This window comes from Cavia porcellus, unplaced genomic scaffold (assembly GCF_034190915.1).
Source record: "Cavia porcellus strain 051 isolate PalLab524CR breed Dunkin Hartley unplaced genomic scaffold, mCavPor4.1 scaffold_41, whole genome shotgun sequence".
Lineage (NCBI taxonomy): Eukaryota > Metazoa > Chordata > Mammalia > Rodentia > Caviidae > Cavia > Cavia porcellus.
In genome coordinates, this window is record NW_026947524.1 from 6,077,673 (window position 1) to 6,097,734 (window position 20,062).

The window sequence follows — 20,062 nt, forward strand, 5'->3', positions numbered from 1 at the left end:
TAAGGGGTTAGGTTTACGGTTAGTGTTAGAGTTAGGGTTACGGTTATGGTTAGTGTTATGATTAGGGTGATGGTTAGGGTTAGGTTTAGGTTTAGTGTTAGGCTTAGGGATTAGGGTTATGTTTAGGGGTTAGGGTTAGGGTTAGTGTTTGGTGTAGTTTTAGGGTTAAAGCTTAGGTGTAGGGTTAGGGTAGTGCAGGGTTAGGGTTAGAGGGTTAGGGTTAGGGTTAGGTTTAGCTTCAGGTTTCTGCTTAGGGTTATAGGTTAGGGTTAGGTTTAGTGATAAGGTTATCATTAGGTTTATATCTTAGGGTTAGGTTTAGGATTAGTGTATTAGTTAAGGTTAGAGTTATAGTTACAGTTAGGTTTAGGGTTAGAGTTAGGGTTAGTGATTTGGGTTAGAGTTAAGGTTAGGTTAGGGTTAGGCTTTGGGGTTGAGGTTAGAGTTAGGGTTAGGGTTAGAGTTAAGGTTAGGGCTTAGGGTTAGGGGGCAGGGTTAGGGGTTAGGTTACGGGTAGGGTTATGGTTAGGGTTAGGTTTAGGGTAAGGGTTAAGGGTTAGGGTGAGTGTTAGGGTTAGTGTTGGGGTTAGGATTACGGTTAGGTTTAGGGTTAGTGTTACAGTTAGTGTGAGTGTTAGGTTTTAGCGTTAGAGTTAAGATTAGTGTTTGGGTCAGGGTTAGGTTTAGGGTTTGGGTTATGGGTAGAGTTAGGGCTAAAGGGTGAGGGTTATGGTTAGAATTAGGTTTAGAGTTAAGGTTAGGGTTAGGGTTAGTGTTAGTGTTAGAGTAGGGTTATAGTTTAGTGTTAGGTTTGTTGTTAGTGTTAGTGTTAGGGTTAGGATTAGCTTTATGGTTAGGGTTAGAGATAGTTTTAGTGTTAGGGATAGGGTTAGGTTTACGGTTAGAGGGTTAGGGTTAGAAGTATGAATCGAGGTTAGGGTTATGGTTAGGGTTAAGGTTAGGGTTAGAGTTAGGGTTAGAATTAGGGTTAAGTATTAGGGTTAGTGTTAGGGTTAGGGTTAGTGTTAGGGGTTACAGTTAGGGTTAGTGTTAGGTTTAGCATCAAGTTGAGGGTTAGGTTTATGGTTAGTGTTATGGTTAGGTTTAGAGTTTAGTGGTAGTGTTAATTTTAGGCTTAGCGTTAGGTTTAGGGTTAGGGTTAGGGTTAAGGTTAGCATTAGGGGTTAGGGTTAGCGTTATGGTTAGGGTACAGTTAGGTTTAGGGTTAGGGTTATGGTTTAACATTAGGTTTAGGTTTAGGGATAGGGTTAGTGTTAGGTTTAAGGTTAGGGTTTAGTGTTAGGTGTTAGGGTTAGCGTTAGGGTTAGTGTTAGGGTTAGGGATTAGGGTTAGAGTTAAGTTTAGTTTTAGGGTCAGGGTTAGGTTTAGGGTTTGGGTTAGGGGTTAGAGTTAGGGTTAGGTTTAGGATTATGGGTAGGGTTAGGGTTACAGTTATTGTTAGTGTTAGGGTAGGGTTACAGTTTAGTGTTAGTGTTAGTGTTAGTGTTAGTGTTAGGGTTAGGGTTAGAATTAGGCTTAAGGTTAGGGTTCGAGGGTAAGGGTTAGGTTTGTGGTTAGGGTTATCATTACAGTTAGGGTTAGGGTTAGGGTTAGAGGGTTAGGCTTATGTTTGGGGTTAGGGTTATCATTATGTTTCGGGTTAGGATTAGGGTTAGAGGGTTAGGTTTAGGTTTGGAGTTATGTTTACCATTAGGTTTAGGCTTAGGTTTAGGGTTAATGTTAGTATTAGTCTTAGGGATTAAGGTTAGAGGTTAGTCTTAGGGTTATGGCTTAAGGTTAGGGTTATGATTTAGGGGTTAATATTATGGTTAGTGTTAGGGTTATGAGTAGAATTAGGGTAAGGTTAGGTTTAGGCTTAGGGTTACGGTTAGGTTTAGAGATTAGTGTTAGGGTTAGCGTTAGGGTTATGGTTAGATTTAGATGTTAGGGTTAGGGTTAAGGTTAGGATTATGGTTAGGGTAAGGGTTATGGTTAGGTTTAGATTTAGGGTTATGGTTAGGGTTATAGATTAGATTTAGTGTTAGTATTAGGGTTAGGGTTAGGGTTAGAGGGTTAGGGATAGGTTTAGGGTTAAAGGTTGTGGTTATGATTAGGGTTAAGTTTAGGGTTAGAGTTAGGTTTAGGGTTAAGTTAGGGTTAGGGTTAGGGGTTAAGGTGAGGGTAAATTTAGGGTTCGTTTTAAGGTTACGATTAGGTTTAGGGTTACGGTTAGGGTTCGGTTTAGGGTTAGGGTTAGGGTTAAGGTTAGGGTTAATGTTAGGCTTACGGGTTAGGGTTAAGGGTTGGGGGTTAGGATTAGGGTTAGTGTTAGAGCTAGACAGTGTTAGGGTTAGGGTTAGGGTTAGGGTTTAGCGTCAGGGTTAGGTTTAAGCTTAGTGTTAGTGTTAGGTTTATTGTTATGGTTAGAGGTTAGGGTTATGGTTTCGGTTAGGGTCAGAGGTTAGGGTTAGGGTTAGGGTTATGATTAGCGTTAGGGTTAGTTTTAGGGTTCGGGTTAGTGTTTGGTTTAGGGTTAGTATTTAAGGTTGGGCGTTAGGGTTTAGGTTAGGGGTTAGGGTTAGTGTTAGGTTAAGGGTTAAGTTTAGGGTTAGATATTTAGGGTTGTGTTAGGGTTAAGGTTAAGGTTAGAGGTTAGGTTTAGGGTTAGAGAGAGAGTTATGGTTATGGTTGTGGTTAGGGTCAGGGGTTAGTGTTACGGTTAGTGTAAGGGTTTGGGTTACACTTATGGTTAGTGTTATGATTAGGGTGAAGGTTAGGGTTAGGTATAGGTTTAGTGTTAGGCTTAGGTATTAGGGTTAGGTTTAGTGGTTAGGGTTAGTGTTAGGGTTAAGGGTTAGGGCTAGGGTTAGGGCTAGGGTTAGGTTAGGGTTAGAGAGTTAGGGTTAGTTTTAGGGTTAGCTTTAGGTTTTTGGTTAGGGTTATAGGTTAGGGTTAGGGTTAGTGATAATGTTATCTTTAGGTTTATGTCTTAGGTTTAGGGTTAGGATAAGTGTATTGGTTAGGGTTAGAGTTATACTTATGGTTAGGGTTAGAGTTAGGGTTAGAGATTTGGGTTAGGGTTAAGGTTAGGTTAGGGTTAGGTTTTGGGGTTGAGGTTAGAGTTAGGTTTAGGGTTAGTGTTAGGGTTAGGTGTTAGGGTTAGGGGACAGGGTTGGGGTTAGGGTTTGGGTTAGGGTTAGGGGTTAGGGTTAGGGGACAGGGTTAGGGGTTAGGGTTACGGGTAGGGTTAGGGTTAGGTTTAGGTTTAGGGTTAGGTGTTAGGGTTAGGGTTTGGGTTAGTGTTAGGGTTAGGATTACAGTTAGGTTTAGGGTTAGGGTTACGGTTAGGATGAGGTTTAGGTTTTAGGGTTAGAGTTTAGGTTAGTGTTAGGGTCAGGGTTAGGTTCATTGTTTGGGTTAAGGGTAGAGTTAGGGTTAAGGTTAGGGTTATGGTAAGGATTAGGGTTAGGGTTAGGGTTAGGGTTAGTGTTAGGGTAGGGTTACAGTTTAGTGTTAGGTTTAGTGTTAGTGTCAGTGTTAGGGTTAGGGTTAGCTTTATGGTTAGGGTTAAGCTTAGGGTTAGTGTTAGGGGTAGGTTTAGGTTTCGGTTAGAATGTTAGGGTTAGAATTAGGGTTATAGGTTAGGGTTATTTTTAGGGTTAAGTTTAGGGTTAGAGCTAGGGTTACGATTAGGGTCCGGGATTAGGGTTTGTTTTAGGGTTAGGGTTAGTGGTTAGAGTTTGGGTTAGGGTTAGGTTTAGCATCAAGTTGAGGGTTAGTTTTAGGGTTAGTGTTATGGTTAGGGTTAGAGTTTAGGGTTATTGTTAGGTTTAGGTATAGGTTTAGGCTTAGGTCTAGGGTTAGCTTTAGGGTTAGGGCTAGGATTAGGATTAGCATTAGGTATTATGGTTAGGGTTAGGGTTATGTTTAGGGTAAAGTTAGGGTTAGGGTTAGGGTTTAGCATTAGGGTTAGGTTTAGGGTTAGGGTTAGGGTTTGGTTTAAGGTTAGGGATTAGTGTTAGATGTTAGGGATAGGGTTAGGGTTAGTGTTAGGGTTAGGGATTAGGGATAGGGTTAAGGTTAGTTTAATGTTCAGGGTTAGGTTTAGGGTTTGGGTTAGGGGTTAGAGTTAAGGTTAGGGTTAGGATTACAGTTAGGGTTAGGGCTAGGGTTAGGGATATTGTTAGTGTTAGGGTAGTGTTACAGTTTAGCGTTACCATTAGTGTTATTGTTAGGTTTAGGGGTAGTGTTAGGGTTAGGCTTGGGGATTAGGGTTAGTGTTAGGGTTAGTGTTAGGGTTAGGGTTAGAGGTTAGAGTTAGTGTTAGCGTTAGGTTTAGCGTCAAGTTGAGGGTTAGGTTTAGGGTTAGTGTTATGGTTAGAGTTAAAGTTTATTGTTAGTGTTATGTTTAGATTTAAGGTTAGGGTTAGGGTTAGAGTTAGGGTTAGGTTTAGGGTTAGAGTTAGGGTTAGCATAAGGATTAGGGTTAGGGTTAGGGTTAGGGTTATGTTTGGGGATTAAGGTTAGTGTTAGTTTCCATGTATGCGTTAGTGCTAGGGTTAGGTTTAGCGTAAGGATTAGAGATTAGTGTTAGGTTTAGGATTAGGGTTAGGGTGAGGTTTAACGGTATGGTTTAAGGTTAGTGTTAGTGTTAGGGTTAGGGATTATGTTTAGGGTTTGGGTCAGTGTTAGGGTTAGGGTTAGTGTTAGGGTTGGGTTTAGGGTTAGTGTTAGGTATTAGGGTTAGGGTTAGGGATAGGGATAGGGTTAATGTTAGGCTTAGCATGAGTGTTAGGCATTGGGTTAGGGTCAGGTTAGGGTTAGGGTTAGTGTTACCATTAGAGGTAAGGGTGAGCTTTAGCATTAGGCTTAGTGTTATGTTTAGAGGTCAGGGTTAGGGCTATTGTTAGGTTTAAGTTTAGGTATAGGGTTATGGGTTAGGGTGAGTGTTATGTGAGGGTTCTGTTTAGGGTTACAGTTAGGGTTAGGGTTACGTTTAGGATCTAGGTTTGGTGATAGGGTTAGGTTTAATGTTAGGGTTAATGTTAGGGTTACGGGTTAGGGTTAGGTGTTAGGGGTTAAGATTAGGGTTAGGGTTAGAGCTAGACAGGGTTAGGGTCAGGGTTAGGGTTAAGGTTAGCGTTATCGTAGGGTTAGTGTTAGGGTTTGGGTTAGGGTAATTTTTGGGTTCAGGGCTAGGTTTAGATTTAGGGTTAGGGTTAGGGTTATTGTTAGGTTTAGAAATTAGTGTTAGGGTTATGGTTAGGGTTAGAGTTAGAGTTAGAGTTAGAGTTTAGTGTAAGTGTTAGTGTTAGTGTTAGTGTTAGTGTTAGTGTTAGAGGTCAGGGTTTGGGTTAGTGTTAGGGTTAAAGTTAGGATTAGTGTTAGGGATTAAGGTTAGTGTTAGCGTTATGGTGAGGGTAAAGTAAGCATTTGGGTTATGGTTACGGTTTAGCGTTAGGGTTAGTTTTAGGGTTAGGTTTAGCTGTAAGGTTAGGGATTAGTGTTAGGTGTTAGGGTCAGGGTTAGGGTTAGGGTAGTGTTAGGGATTAGTGTTTGGGTTAAGGTTAGTGTTAGGGTCAGTGTTAGGTTTAGGGTTTGGTTTAGCAGTTAGAGTTAGGGTTAGGGTTATGGTTAGGGTTAGGGTTAGGTTTAGGGTTAGGGTTATGGTTCGGGTTAGTGTTAGTGTTAGTGTTAGTGTTAGTGTTAGGGTTAGGTTAGGGTTAGCTTTATGGTTAGGTTTAGGATTAGGGTTAGGGTTAGTGTTAGGGATATGGTTAGGGTTTTGGTTAGAAAGTTAGGATTACAATTACAGTTAGAGGTTAGGGTTATGGTTAGGGTTAAGGTTAGGGTTAGAGTTAGTGTTAGGGTTATAGTTAGCATCAAGTTGAGGGTTATTGTTTAGGGTTAGTGTTATGGTTAGATTTAGAGTTTAGTGTTAGTGTTAGGTTTAGGTTCAGGGTTAGGGTTAGGGCTAGCGTTAGGGTTAGGGTTAGGGTTAGTGTTAAGGTAAGGATTAGGGTTAGCGTTAGTGTTAGGGTTAGGTTTGGGGATTAAGATTAGTGTTAATGTTAGGGTAAGAGTTAAGGTTAGGGATAGGGTTCGTGCTAGGATTAGGGTTATGGTTAGGGTTAGGTTTAGCATAAGGTTCCGAGATTAGGGTTAGTTTTAGGGTTATGGTTTATGTTATATTTAAGGGTATGTGTTAGGGTTAGGGTTAGTGCTTGGGTTAGGGATTAGGGTTAGTGTTTAGGTTAGTGTTAGTGTTTGGGTTAATGTTAGGGTTAGGGTTAGGGTTAGAGTTTAGAGTCAAGGTTAGGGTTAGAGTTAGGGTTAGGATTAGGCTTATTGTTAGGGCTAGAGTTTAGGGTTAGGGTTAGGGTTACAAGTTAGGGTTAGGGTTACGGTTAAGGTTAGAGTTAGGGTTAGTGTTAGGTTTAGTGGTAGCGTTAGAGGTTAGTGTTAGTTTAAGGGTTAGGATTATGGTTAGTGTTAGTGTTAGGCTTAGGTTTAGCGTTAGTGATAGTTTTGGGTTAACGTTGGAGTTTAGTGTAAAGGTTAGGGTTAGGGTTAGGGTTATATGTCAGGGTTAGGGTTAGGGTTAGGAGTAGGGATTAGGGTTAGGGTTAGCATTATGGTTAGGTTAAAGTTAGTGTTAGGGTTAGGGTTTAGGGTTAGGTTTAGGATTATGGTTGTGGTTAGGTTTGGGTTAGGTGTTAATGTTAGGTATTAGGGTTAGGGTTAGGGTTAGGGTTAGGGTTAGGGTTAGGGTTAATGTTAGGGTTAGGGTTAGTGTTTAGTGTTAGGGTTAGGGTTAGGGTTAGGGTTAGTATTAAAGTTAAGGTTAGGTTTAATGTTAGGGTTAGGGTTAGGTTTAGGTTTAGGGTTAGGTTCATGGTTAGAAGGTTACGGTTAGAATTAGGGTTAGAGGTCAAGGTTATGGTTAGGGTTAAGGTGAGGTTAGAGTTAGGGTTAGGGTTAGGGTTAGGGTTGGGGTTAGGTGTTAGGGTTAATGTTAATGTTAGGGTTAGGGATTAGGGTTAGTGTTAGGTTTACAGTTCAGTTTAGGGTTTGGGTTAAGGATTAGAGTTAGGTTTAGGGTTAGCGTTAGCATTAGTGTTAGGGTTAGGGTTAGTGTTAGTCTTAGGCTTTGGTTTAGAGATTAGTGTTAGGGTTCATGTTAGGTTTAGGGTTAGGTTGAGGATTATGGTTAGGGCTAGGGTTAGGGTTAAAGTGATTGTTAGAGTTACGGGGAGGTTAGGTGTGAGGGTTAGCAGTTACAGGTTAGGATTAGGGTTAGGGTTAGAGTTAGACATGGTTAGGGCTGGGTTAGGTGTAGGGTGAGGGTTACTGTTTGTGTTATGTTAGGGTTAGGGTTAGTTTTAGGGTTAGGATTAGGGTTATTGCCAGGTTTCCGGTTAGCATAGAGTTAGGGTTGGGTTAGCGTAAGTATTAGAGATTACGGTTCGGATTAGGTTTAGGGTTAGGGTTAGGTTTAAGGGTAGCAGTTAAGGTTAGGTTTAGTGTAAGGGTTAGGGATAAGGGTTTGGTTTTGGGTTAGTGTTATTGTTAGGGTTAAGGTTCGCGTTAGGGTTACTGTTAGTGATTAGGGTTAGGGTTAGTTTTAGGGATAGGGTTCAGGTTAGGGCTAGGTTGAGGGTTAGGCATCGGGTTAAGTTCAGGGTTAGGGTTAGAGTTAGGTTTACTGTTAGGGGTAAAATTTAGGGTTAGGGTTAAGGTTAGGGTTAGGTTTAGGGTGAGGGTTAGGGTTAGGTTTAGTGTTAGGGTTTTGGTTATGGTTATGGTTAGGGTTAGCGTTAGGCTTAGTGTTAGGGTTAAAGGTTAGGGTTAGGGCTAGTGTTAGGGTTAGGGTTAGGGTTAGTGTTAGGCTTAGAGATTAGGGTTTGGTTTAAGGTTCATTTTAGGGTCAGGGTTAGGTTTAGGGTTTGGGTTAGGGGTTAGAGTTAAGGTTAGGGTTAGGATTACGGTTACGTTTAGTGCTAGGTTTAGGGATATTGTTATTGTTAGGGTAGCGTTACAGTTTATCATTAGGGTTAGTTTTAGTGTTAGTGTTAGGTTTAGGGTTAGCTTCATGGTTAGGGTTAGGGTTGGGATTCGTCTTAGTGTTAGGGATAGGTTTAGAGTTACGCTTATATGGTTTGGGTTAGAATTATGGTTAGAGGTTAGGGTTATGGTTAGGGTTAAGGTTAGCGTTAGTGTTAGTGTTAGGTTAGGGTTAGGGACTAGGGTTAGTGTTAGGGTTAGTGTTAGGGTTAGGGTTAGGGGTTAGAGTTAGTGTTAGGTTTAGGGTTAGCGTCAGGTTGAGGGTTAGGTTTAGGGTTAGTGTTATGGTTAGGGTTAGAGTTTATTGTTAGTGTTAGGTTTAGACTTAGGGTTAGGGTTAGGGTTAGGTTTAGGGTTATGGTTAGGGTTAGAGTTAGGGTTAGCGTAAGGATTAGGGTTAGGGTTAGGTTTGGGGATTAAGGTTAGTGTTAGTGTCCGTGTATGCGTTAGGGCTAGGGTTAGGTTGAGCCTAAGGATTAGAGATTAGTGTTAGGTTTATCGTTAAAGTTAGGGTTAGGTTTAACGGTATGGTTTAATGTTAGGGTTAGTGTTAGGGTTAAGGATTATGTTTAGGTTTTGGGTCAGTGTTAGTGTTAGGGTTAGGGTTAGTGTTAGGGATAGGGTTAAGGTTAGGCTTAGGGTGAGGGTTAGGCATTGGGTTAGGGTCAGGTTAGGGTTAGGGTTAATGTTACCTTTAGAGGTAAGGGTTAGCTTTAGCATTAGGTTTATGGGTAGGGTTAAGGTTAGGGTTAGCTTTACGGTTATGTTTATGGTTAGGGTTCGGGTTAGCATTAGGCTTAGTGTTATGTTTAGAGTTCAGGGTTAGGGCTAGTGTTAGGGTTAGGGTTAGGGTTAGGTATAGGGTTAGGGGTTAGGGTGAGGGTTATGTGAGGGTTCTGTTTAGGGTTATGGTTAGGGTTAGGGTTACGTTTAGGGTTAGGGTTGGTGTTAGGGTTAAGTTTAATGTTAGGGTTAATGTTAGGGTTATGGGTTAAGTTTAGGTGTTAGGGGTTAAGATTAGGGTTGGGGTAGAGCTAGACAGTGTTAGAGTCAGGGTTAGGGTTAAGGTTAGCATTATCGTATGGTTAGTATTAGGGTTTTGTTTAGGGTAATTTTTTCGGTTCAGGGCTAGGTTTAGAGTTAGGGTTAGCGTTAGGGTTATTGTTAGGTTTAGAAATTAGTGTTAGTGTTACGGTTAGGGTTAGGGTTAGAGTTAGAGTTTAGGGTAAGTGTTAGTGTTAGTGTTAGTGTTAGTGTTAGTGTTAGTGTTAGTGTTAGTGTTAGTGTTAGAGGTCAGGGTTTGGGTTATTGTTAGAGTTAGGGTTAGGGTTAGTATTAGGGATTAGGGTTAGTGTTAGCGTTATGGTTAGGGTAAAGTTAGGGTTTGGGTTAGGGTTAGGGTTTAGCGTTAGGGTTAGGTTTAGGGTTAGGATTTGGGTTAGGTTTAAGGTTAGTGATTAGGGTTAGGTGTTAGGTGTTAGGGTTAGGGTTAGGGTTAGGTTAGTGTTAGGCATTAGGGTTTGGGTTAAGGTTAGTATTAGGGTCAGTGTTATGTTAGTGTTACGTTTAGGGTTAGGGTTAGGGTTAGGTTTAAGGTTCGGGATTAGTGTTAGGTGTTAGGGTTAGGGTTAGGGTTAGGGTAGTGTTAGGGATTAGGGTTAGGGTTAAGTTTAATATTAGGGTCAGTGTTAGGTTTAGGGTTTGGGTTAGGGTTAGAGTGAGGATTATGGTTAGGATTTTGGTTAGGGTTAGGTTTAGGTTTAGGGTTAGGGTTAGGGTTAGGGTTAGGGTTCATGTTAGTGTTAGGGTTAGGGTTACAGTTTAGTGTTAGGGTTAGTGTTAGTGTTAGGTTTAGGGTTAACTTTATGGTTAGGGTTAGGGTTAGTGTTAGGGATAGGGTTAGGATTTCGGTTAGAAGGTTAGGGTTAGAATTATGGTTAGAGGTTAGGGTTATGTTTGGGGTTAAGGTTAGGGTTAGACTTATGGTTAAGGTTAGGGTTAGGGATTAGGGTTAGTGTTAGGGTTAGTGTTAGTGTTTGTATTAGGGTTAGGGTTAAGGGTTAGAGATAGTGTTAGGGTTAGGGTTAGCGTCAAGTTGAGGGTTATTGTTTTGGGTTAGTGTTATGGTTAGGTTTAGAGTTTAGTGTTAGTGTTAGGTTTAAGTTCATGGTTAGGGTTAGGGTTAGGGTTAGAGTAAGGATGAGGGTTAGGGTTAGTGTTAGGGTTAGGTTTGGGGATTAAGATTAGTGTTAGTATTAGGGTAAGAGTTAGGGTTAGGGTTAGCGTTAGTGCTAGGATTAGGAATAGGGTTAGGTTTAGTGTTAACATAAGGTTCCGAGATTAGGGTTAGTTTTAGGGTTCTGGTTTGTGTTATATTTAAGGATATTTGTTAGGGTTAGGGTTAGTGTTAGGATTAGGGATTAGGGTTAGTGTTTAGGTTAGTGTTAGTTTTTGGGTTAGTGTTAGGGTTAGGGTTATGGTTAGAGTTTAGAGTCAAGATTAGGGTTAGAGTTAGGGTTAAGGTTAGGCTTATTGTTAGGGTTAGAGTTTAGGGTTATAGTTAGATTTAGGGTTAGGGTTAGGGTTACAAGTTAGGGTTAGGGTTATAGTTAAGGTTAGAGTTAGAGTTAGTGTTAGGTTTAGTGGTAGGGTTAGAGGTTAGTGTTAGTTTAATGGTTAGGATTATGGTTAATGTTAGTGTTAGGCTTAGGTTTAGCTTTAGTGATAGTTTTGGGATAGAGTTGGAGTTTAGTGTAAAGGTTAGGGTTAGGGTTAGGGTTAGAGTTCAGGGTTAGGGTTAGCGTTATGGTTAGGGTAAAGTTAGTGTTAGGGTTACGGTTAGGGTTAGCGTTAGAGTTTAGAGTTAGGGTTAGTTTTAGGATTCTGGTTATGGTTAGGTTTGGGTTAGGTTTTAGTGTTAGGGGTTAGGGTTAGGGTTAGGGTTAATGTTAGGATTAGGGTTAGAGTTTAGTGTTAGTGTTAGGGTTACTGTTAGGACTAGTTTTAAAGTTAAGGTTAGGTTTAGGGTTAGGTTCAGGGTTAGGGTTAGGTTCAGGGTTAGGGTTAGGTTTATGGTTAGAGCATTAGGGTTAGAATTCAGGTTAGAGGTTAAGGTTAAGGTTAGGGTTAAGGTTAGGGTTAGAGTTAGGGTTAGGGTTAGGGTTGGGGTTAGGTTTTAGGGTTAATGTTAATGTTAGGGTTAGGGATTAGGGTTAGTGTTAGGGTTAGGGTTCAGTTTAGGGTTTGGGTTAGGGATTAGATTTAGGTTTAGGGTTAGGGTTAGCGTTAGTGTTAGGGTTAGTGTTTGTGTTAGTCTTAGGATTAGGTTTAGAGATTAGTTTAGGGTTCATGTTAGGGTTAGGTTGAGGATTATGGTTATGGTTAGGTTTAGGGTTAAAGTTACTGTTAGGGTTAGTGTTAGGGTTACAGGTTTTAGGTGTTAGGGTTAGCAGTTACCGGTTAGGATTAGTGTTAGGGTTAGAGTCAGATGGGTTTAGGGCTGGGTTAGGTGTTGGGTGAGGTTTACTGTTAGTGTTATGTTAGGGTTAGTGTTAGGGTTAGGATTAGGGATTAGGGTTAAGGTTTGTGTTAATGTTAGTGTTAGGGTTAGGGTTACCTTTAGGTATTAAGGATAGTGTTAGGGTTAGGGTTAGGATTAGGGTTAGGGTTAGTGCCACGTTTAGGGTTAGCATTAGGGTTAGGGTAGGGTTAGCATAAGTATTAGAGATTACGGTTCGGTTTAGGTTTTGCGTTAGGCTTAGGTGTAAGGGTAGCGGTTAAAGTTAGGTTTAGTGTAAGGGTTAGGGATAATGGTTAGTGTTTGGGTTAGTGTTAGGGTTATGGTTAGATTTCACGTTAGGGTTAGTGTTAGTGATTAGGGTTAGGGTTAGTATTAGGGATAGGGTTAAGGTTAGGGCTAGGTTGAGGGTTAGGCATCGGGTTAGGGTCAGGGTTATGGTTAGAGTTAGGTTTACTGTTAGGGGTAAAATTTAGAGTTAGGATTAGGGTTAGGGTTAGGGTTAGGGTTAAGTTTAGTGTTAGGGTTATGGTTATGGTTAGGGTTAGGGTTAGCATTAGGCTTAGTGTTAGAGTTAAAGATTAGGGTTAAGGCTAGTGTTAGGGTTAAGGTTAGGGATTAGTGGTTAGGGTTAGGGTTAGGGTTAATGGTTAGGTTTAGGGTTCGGGTTAGTGTTAGGTTTAGGGTTATGGTTATGGTTAGGGTTAGGGTAATCGTTAAGCTTAGTGTTAGTGTTAGAGGTTAAGGTTAGGGCTAGTGTTAAGGTTAGGTTTAGCATAGGGTTAGGGGCTAGGGTGAGGGTTACGTCAGGGTTTTGTTTAGTGTTACGGTTAGGGTTAGGGTTAGGGATTAGGGTTAGTGTTAGGTTAGTGTTAGTGTTAGGGTTAGGGTTAGGGTTTGGGTTAGTGGTTAGAGTTAGGGTTAAGGTCAGGGTTAGCATTAGAGTCAAGGTTAGGGTTATGCTTAGTGTTAGGGTTAGGGATAGACTTTAGTGTTAATGTTAGATTTAGGTTTAAGGGTTAGGGTTAGTGTTAGTGTTAGGGTTAGCGTTAGTGTTAGTGTTAGGGTTAGCGTAAGGAATAGGGTTAGGGTTAGGGTTAGGGTTAGTGTTAGGTTTGCAGATTAAGGTTAGTGTTAGTGGTATCATAAGGGATAGGGTTAGGGTTAGGTTTAGTATTAGGGTTAGGGATTAGTTTAGTGTTTGCATTATTGTTAGTGTTAGGGTTAGGGTTAGTGTTAGGGTTAGGGTTACAGTTTAGGGTCAAGTTTAGGGTTAAAGTTAGGGTTAGGGTTGTAGTTAGGGTTAGAGGTTAGGGTTGCGGTTTGAGTTAGGTTAGGGTTACGGTTACAGTTTAGGCTTAGATTTAGGGTTAAGGTTAGGGTTATGGTTACTGTTAGGGTTAGTGGTACATTTAGAGGTTAGTGTTAGTTTCAGCGTTAGGGTTATGTTTACTGTTAGTGTTAGGCTTAGGTTTAGGTTTAGGGATTGGGTTGGGTTAGAGTTAGAGTTTAGTGTAAGGGTTAGGGTTAGGGTTAGGGTTAGAGGTCAGAGTTACTGTTAGTTTTAGGATTAAGTTTAGGGTTAGGGATTAGGATTAGGGTTATGGTAAGGGTAAATTTAGGGTTAGGCTTAGGGTTAGGGTTTAGAGTTAGGTTTAGGTTTAGGGTTATTGTTATGGGTAGGGTAAGGGTTAGGGTTAGGGTTAGGATTAAGGTTAGGGTTATGGTTATGGTTGGTTAGGGTTATGTTTAGGATTAGGATTGACGGTTAGGTTTTAGTGGTTAGAGCTTAGGGTTAGGGGTTAGGGTTAGTGTTAGGGTTAAGGTTAGGGCTAGGGTGAGGGTTAGGCATCGGCTTAAGGTCAGTGTTAGGGTTCGGTTAGTTTTACCATTATGGGTAAGTGTTAAGATTAGGATCAGTGTTAGGGTTAGGGTTAGTGTTGTGGTTAGGGTTAGGGCTTAGGGTTAGGGTTAGGGTTAGTGTTAGGCTTAGGGTTATGGTTATGGTTAGGCTTAGGTTTAGTGTTAGGGTTTGTGTTAGGGTTAGAGGTTAGGGTTAGGACCAGTGTTTGGGTTAGGGTTAGGTTTAGGATTAGGGGTTAGGGTGAGGGTTAAGTTAGGGTTCTGTTTAGGTTTACGCTTAGGGTTATGGTTACGGTTAGGGTTACGGTTAGGGTTATGGTTAGGTTTACGTTTATGTTTAGGGTTAATGTTAGGGTTACGGGTTAGGGTTAGGAGTTAGGGGTTAGGATTAGAGTTAGGGTTAGAACTAGACAGAGTTAGGTTTACGGTTAGTGTTAGGGTTAGGGTTAGAGGTTAGCGTCAGGTTTAAGGTTAGTGTTAGTGTTAGGGTTAGGGTTAATGTTCGGGTTAGAGATTACGGTTAGGGTTAGGGGTAGAGGTTAGGGTTAGGTTTAAGGATAGGTAAAGAATTAGTCTTAAGGTTAGTGGTAGTGTTAGAGGTTAGTGTTAGGTTTAGGGTTAGGGTTTTGGTTAGTGTTAGGGTTAGGTTTAGGTTTAGGTTTAGGGTTAGGATTAGCATTAGGTTGAGTGTTTAGGGTAACGGTTATGGTTAGAGGTTAGGGTTAGTGTTAGTGTTAGGATTAGTGTTAGGTTTAGGAGTTAGGGTTAGGGTTAGTGCTATGGTTAGTGTTAGGGTTAGTGTTATGTTTCCGGTTAGGTTTAGGTTTAGGGTTACCTTTAGAGGGTTAGGGTTTGAATTAGGATTAGAAGTTAAATATAAATTTAGGGTTAAGTTTAGGGTTCGAATTAGGGTTAGGATTAGGGTCATTGTTAGGGTTATTAAAAAGGTTAGGGTTTGAGTTAGGGTTAGAGTGTGGGTTATTGTTAGGGTTACCATTAGGGTTAGGGTTAGTGTTAGGGTTAGGTTTAGAGTTTAGTGTTAGGGTTAGGGTTACGTTTTCGGTTAGGTTTAGGGTAACGTTTATGTTTAGGGGTAGGGTTAGCGTAAGGATTAGGGTTAGGTTTAGGGTTAGGATTAGGTTTAGCATTAGGGTTAGCTTTAGGTTTAGGGATTAAGATTAATGGTAGTGTTAGGGTTAGGGTTATGGTTAGGGTTAGACTTAGGTTTAGGGTTAGTGTTACGGTTAGGGATAGGTTTAGGGTTAGTGTTAGGGTTAGGGTTAGGTTTAGGGTTAGGGGTAGGTTTAGCATAAGGATTAGAGATTTGGGTTAAGTTTAAGTTTAGGGGTTAAGGTTAGGGTTAGTGTAAGTGTTAGGGATTAGGGTTAGTGTTTATGTTAGTGTTAGGGTTAGGATTAAGGTTGGGGTTAGGGTTAATATTACCCCTTAGGTTTAGGGTTAGGGTCAGGTATAGGGTTAGGGTTAGAGTTAGGGTTAGGATTAGGGTTAGGGTTAGGGCTAGCTTTAGGGTTAAGGTTAGGTTTAGTGTTAGAGTTGGGGTTAGGGTTAGTGTTAGGATTAGGTTTAGGCTTAGGGTTAGGGTCAGGGTTATGGTTAGGCATAGGGTTAGGCTTCGGATTTAGTTAGGGTTAGGTTTACCAATAGGGTTGGGGTTAGGGTTAGGGTTATGGTTCGATAGGTTTAGGGTAGGGTAAGGTTAGTGTTATTGGTTAGGGTTAGGGCTATAGGGGTTATGGTTAGGGTATTGTTAGGGTTAGGGTTAGGGTTGGCGTTAGGGTTAAGTTTAGGCTTAGTATCAAGTTTAGGCTTAATGTTAGGGTTACGGGTTATGGTTAGGGTTAGGGGTTAGGATTATTGTTAGGATTAGAGCTACACAGGGTTAGGGTTAGGGTTACTGGTAGGTTTTTCATATGGTTAGGATTAGGGTTACGTTTCGGGTTTGAGTTTAGGGTCAGGATTGGGGTTAGGGGTATTGTTAGGGTTAGAGTAATTGTTAGGTTTAGAGGTTAGGTTTAGGGCTGGGTTTAGGTTTAGGTTCAGAGGTTAGCATTAGGGTTAGGGTTAGGATGAGGCTTAGGGTTAGGATTATAGTTAGGGTTAGGGTTAGTGTTAGAGGGTTAGGGTTAGTGTTACGGTTAACGTTAGGTTTAGAGTTTTAGGTTAAGGTTAGGAATAGGGTTAGAGTTATGGTTAGGGTTAGGGTTAGGGTTAGGGGTTAAGGTTAGTGTTACGGTTAGTGTTAGGGTTAGGGTTACTGTTATGGTTAGGGTTATGATTAAGGTGATGGTTAGGGTTAGGGTTAGGTTTAGTGTTAGGCTTTGGGTTTAGGGTTAGTGTTATGGTTAGGGTTAAAGTTAGGGTTAGGTTTTGGTTTTATAGTTATGGTTAATTATAGGGTTAAGGTTAGGTTTTATGGTTAGGGCTAGGGGTTAGCTTTAGTGTTATGGTTAGGGTTTGGGTTAGTGTTATGGTTAGGGTTAGGGTTAGAGGTTATGGTTAGGTTTAGGGTCAGGGTTATGGTTAGTGTTAGGGTTAGGTTTAGTGTTAGGAGTAGGGTTAGGGTAGTGTTAGTGTTGGGGTTAGAGTCAGGGTTAGGGATTAGGGTTAGCATTAGGGTTAGGCTTAGCATTAGTTTTAGGGATCAGGTTAGGGTTAGTGTTAGGGTTAGGGTTGGTCTTAGGGTTAGGGTTAGGGTTAGAGTTAGGTTTAGGGTTAGGGTTGCCGCTAGGGTTAAAGTAAGGGTTACGCTTAGTGTTAGGGTTAGTCGCAGTTTTATGGTTAGGATTAGGGTTAGGATTAGGGTTAGTGTTAGTGATAGAGTTAGGGTTTGATTCAGGAGTTAGAGTTAGGTTTAGGGTTAGGTTTAGGGTTAGTGTTATGGCTAGGGTTAGGGCTAGGGGTTAGCTTTAGTGTTATGGTTACTGTTAGGGTTAGTGTTATAGTTAAGGTTAAGGTTAGTGTTAGGTTTAGGGTTAGTGTTAGTGTTAGGGTTAGGGTTAGTGTTAGGTTTAGTGTAAGAATTAGAAGTTAGGGTTAGTTTAAGTGTTAGGGTTTGGGTTATGATTAGGGTTAGGGTTAGTGTTAGGGTTATGGTTAGTGTCTGTGTTAGTGTTAGGGTTAGGGCTAGTGTTGTGGTTATGGTTTGTGTTAGGGATTAGGGTTAGCATTAGGGTTAAGAATAGGGTTAAGGTTATGCTTAGGCATTGGGTTATGATCAGGGATAGGGTTAGGTCTAGGGTTACCATTAGGGGTGAGTGTTAGGTTTAGGATTAGCGTTATGGGTAGGCTTTGTGTTAGGGTTAGTGGTTAGGGTTAGTTTTAGGGATAGCGTTAGTGCTAGGGTTCATGTTAGAGGTTAGTGTTAGGGTTAGTGTTAGTATGAGGGTTAGGGTTAGGAGTTATGGTGATGGTGAATTATGGTTAGGATTAGGGTTAGGGTTATGTTTAGGGTTAGTGTAGGGTTAGGGTTAATCTTAGGTTTAGGGTTGAGGTTAGGGTTGGGCTTAGGTTTAGGTTTAGGGTTAGGGTTAGGTTTAGAGGTTAGTGTTTGCATTAGGGTTAAGGGTAGGATTAGCATTAGTGTTAGCGTTAGTGGAAGTTTTAGGGTTAGGGTTAGGCTTAGGTTTAGGGTTATGGTTAGGGATTGGTTTAGGGTTTAGCAATATGTTTATGGTTATGGTTATGGTTAATTTTAGTGTTGTGGTTAGGTTTAGGGTTAGGGTTAGTTTTAGGGTGAGTGTCAGTGTTAGTGTTAGAGTTTAGTGTTATAGTTACGGTTACGGTTAGCGATAGGATTACTTTTAGGTTTAGGTTTAGAATTAGGGTTAGCATAAGGATTAGTGTTGGGGTGAGTGTTAGGGTTAGGGTTAGGGTTAGGTTTAGGTTTAGTGTTAGGGTTAGCATTAGGGTTAGTTTTAGCGTAAGGATTAGAGATTAGTGTTAGGTTAAAGGTTAGGTTTTGGTTAGGTTTAGAGTTAGGGTTAGTGTTAGTGTCGGTTTTAGTGCTCGGGTTAGTGTTAGTGTTGGGGTTAGGGTTGGTGTTAGGGATTAGGGTTAAAGTTATCGTTAGGGATAGGGTTAAGGTTAGGCTTAGGGTTATGGTTAGGCATCAGGTTAGGTTCAGGGATAGAGTTAGAGTTAGTGTTACAGTTAGGGGTTAGGGTTAGGGTTAGTGGTACACTTAGAGTTTAGGGTTAGTGGTTAGGGGTAGGGTTAGCGTTAGGGTTAGGGTTCAGTTACAGGTTAGGGTTAGTGTTAGGGTTAGGGTTAGGGTTAGGGGTTATGGTGAGGGTTAATTTAGGGTTCAGTTTATTATTACAATTAGGATTTGTTTATGGTTAGGGTTATGGTTAGGGTTAAGTTTAGGGTTAATGTTAGGTTTACAGGTTAGGGTTAGGGTTAGGGCCTAGGATTAGTGTTAGGATTACTGCTAGACAGGTTTTGGTATAGACTTAGGGTTAGGGTTATCGTAGGGTTAGGGTTAGGGTGAGGGTTAGTGTTATGGTTAGATTTTAGGGTAAGGGTTAGGGTTAGGGTTAGTGTTAGGGTAAGGGTTATTTTTAGGGTTACAGGTCAGGGTTAGGGCTAGTGTTAGGGTTAGGGTCAGAGGTTAGGGTTAGTGTTAGGATTAGGGTTAGGTTTATGGGTAGGTTTTGGATTAGGGTTACGTTTAGGGTTAGTATTTAGGGTTGGGGTTAGGTTTTAAGCTTAGGGGTTAGGGTTAGTATTAGGATTATGGTTATGGTTATGGTTATGGCTATAGTTATGGTTATGGTTAGGGTTATGGTTACTTTTGGGTTAGGGTTATGGTTACTTTTGGGTTAGGGTTAGGGTTATGTTTATATGGTTAGGTTTAGTGTTAGGTTTAAGGTTACATTTAGAGTTTAGGGTTAGTGTTAGTGAGAGGTTTAGAGTTATGATTATGTTTAGGTTTAGGGTTAGGTGTTAGGGTTAAGGTTAGGGTTATTGTTAGGCTTAGGGTTACGGTTTTGGCTAGGATTGTGATTAGGATGACGGTAAGTGTTAGGGTTATGTTTAGTGTTAGGCTTAGGGATTAGGGTTAGTGTTAAGGTTAGGGTTAACAGGGTTAGGTTTAGGGATTAGGGTTAGGGTTAGTGTTAGGGTTAGTGTTAGGGTTAAGGCTGGGTGAGGGTTCATTTTAGGGATTAGTGTCAGTGTTTGAGTTAGGCTTAGGGTTAGGGTTGTGTTTAGGGTTAGGTTTAGGTTTAGGGTTAGGGTTAGTGTTGCCGTTAGGCATGAGGTTTAGGGTTAGGATTAGGGCTAGGGTTAGGGTTAGGGTTAGGATTAGGGTTAGGGTTAGTGTTTAGAATTAGGTTTAGGGTTAGAGTTTATGGTTAGCATTAGGGTTAAGGTTAGGGTTAGAGTTAGTGTTAAGGTTATTGGCATATTTATAGGTTAGTGTTAGTTTTAAAGTTAGGGTTATGGTTATGGTTAGGGTTAGGGTTAGTGTTAGGGTTAGTGTTAGGGTTAGCGTTAGGGTTAGTGTTAGGTTTAAGGTTAGAGTTTATTGTTAGAGTTAGGGTTCCGGTTCGGGTTGGGGTTAGGTTTAGGGTTAGGGTTAAGTTCAGCATAAGTCTTAAGGTTAGTGTTAGTGTTAGGTTTAGGTTTAGGTTAGGGTATGCATAAGGATTTGGGTTAGTGTTATGGTTAGGATTAGAGTTAGGGTTAGAGCTAGACAGGGTTAGCATTAGGGTTAGTGTTAAGGTTACGGTTATTGTAGAGTTAGGGTTAGGGTTAGGGTTAGAGGTTCGGGTCAGGGTTAAGGGTAGTGTTAGGGTTAATTTTCGGGTTAGAGTTTAGGTTTAGGGTTAGGGTTTGGATTCAGGTTAGTGTTAGTGTTAGTGTTAGTGTTAGTGTTAGTGTTAGAGTTAGAGTTACGGTTAGGATTAGAGGGTTAGGGTGTGGGTTAGGGTTAGGTTTACGGTTAGGGTTAGGGTTAGGTTTAGGTGTACGGTTAGGGTTAGAGTTAGGTTTGGGTTAGGATTATGGTAAGAGTTATGGGTAAGGTCATTGTTAGGGTTATGGTTAGGGTCAGGGTTAGAGTTAGGGTTAGGGATTTGGGTTAAGATTAAGGTTAGGGTTAGGGTTAGGGTTAGTGGTTGGGGTTAGGGATAGTGTTAGCGTTTGTTTTATGTTTAGGGTTAAGGTTAGGATTAGGGTTAGGTTTAGGTGTTAGTGTTATGGTTGGGTTAGTGTTCGGTTTAGGGTTATGCTTAGTGTTAGCATTACGGTTAGGGCTAGGGTTAGCTTTAGGTTTAGGGTTAGGTTTAGGTTTACATTTAGGGTTAGAGGTTAGGGTTAAGGTTAGGTTTAGAGTTATGGTTATGATAAGATTTAGGGTCAGGGTTACGGTTAGGTTTCGATTTAGGGGTATGGTTAGGGTTAGAGACTATGATTAGGGTTAGGTTAGGGTTAGCATTAAATTTAGGGTTAGGGTTAGAGGTTATAGTTAGTGTTAGGGTTAGTGATAGGGTAATCCTTAGGGTTAGGTTTTAGGGTTAGGTTTAGTGTTAGTGTTAGTGTTAAGGTTAGTGTTAGAGTTACGGTTAGTGTTAGGGTTAGAGTTAGCGTTAGGGA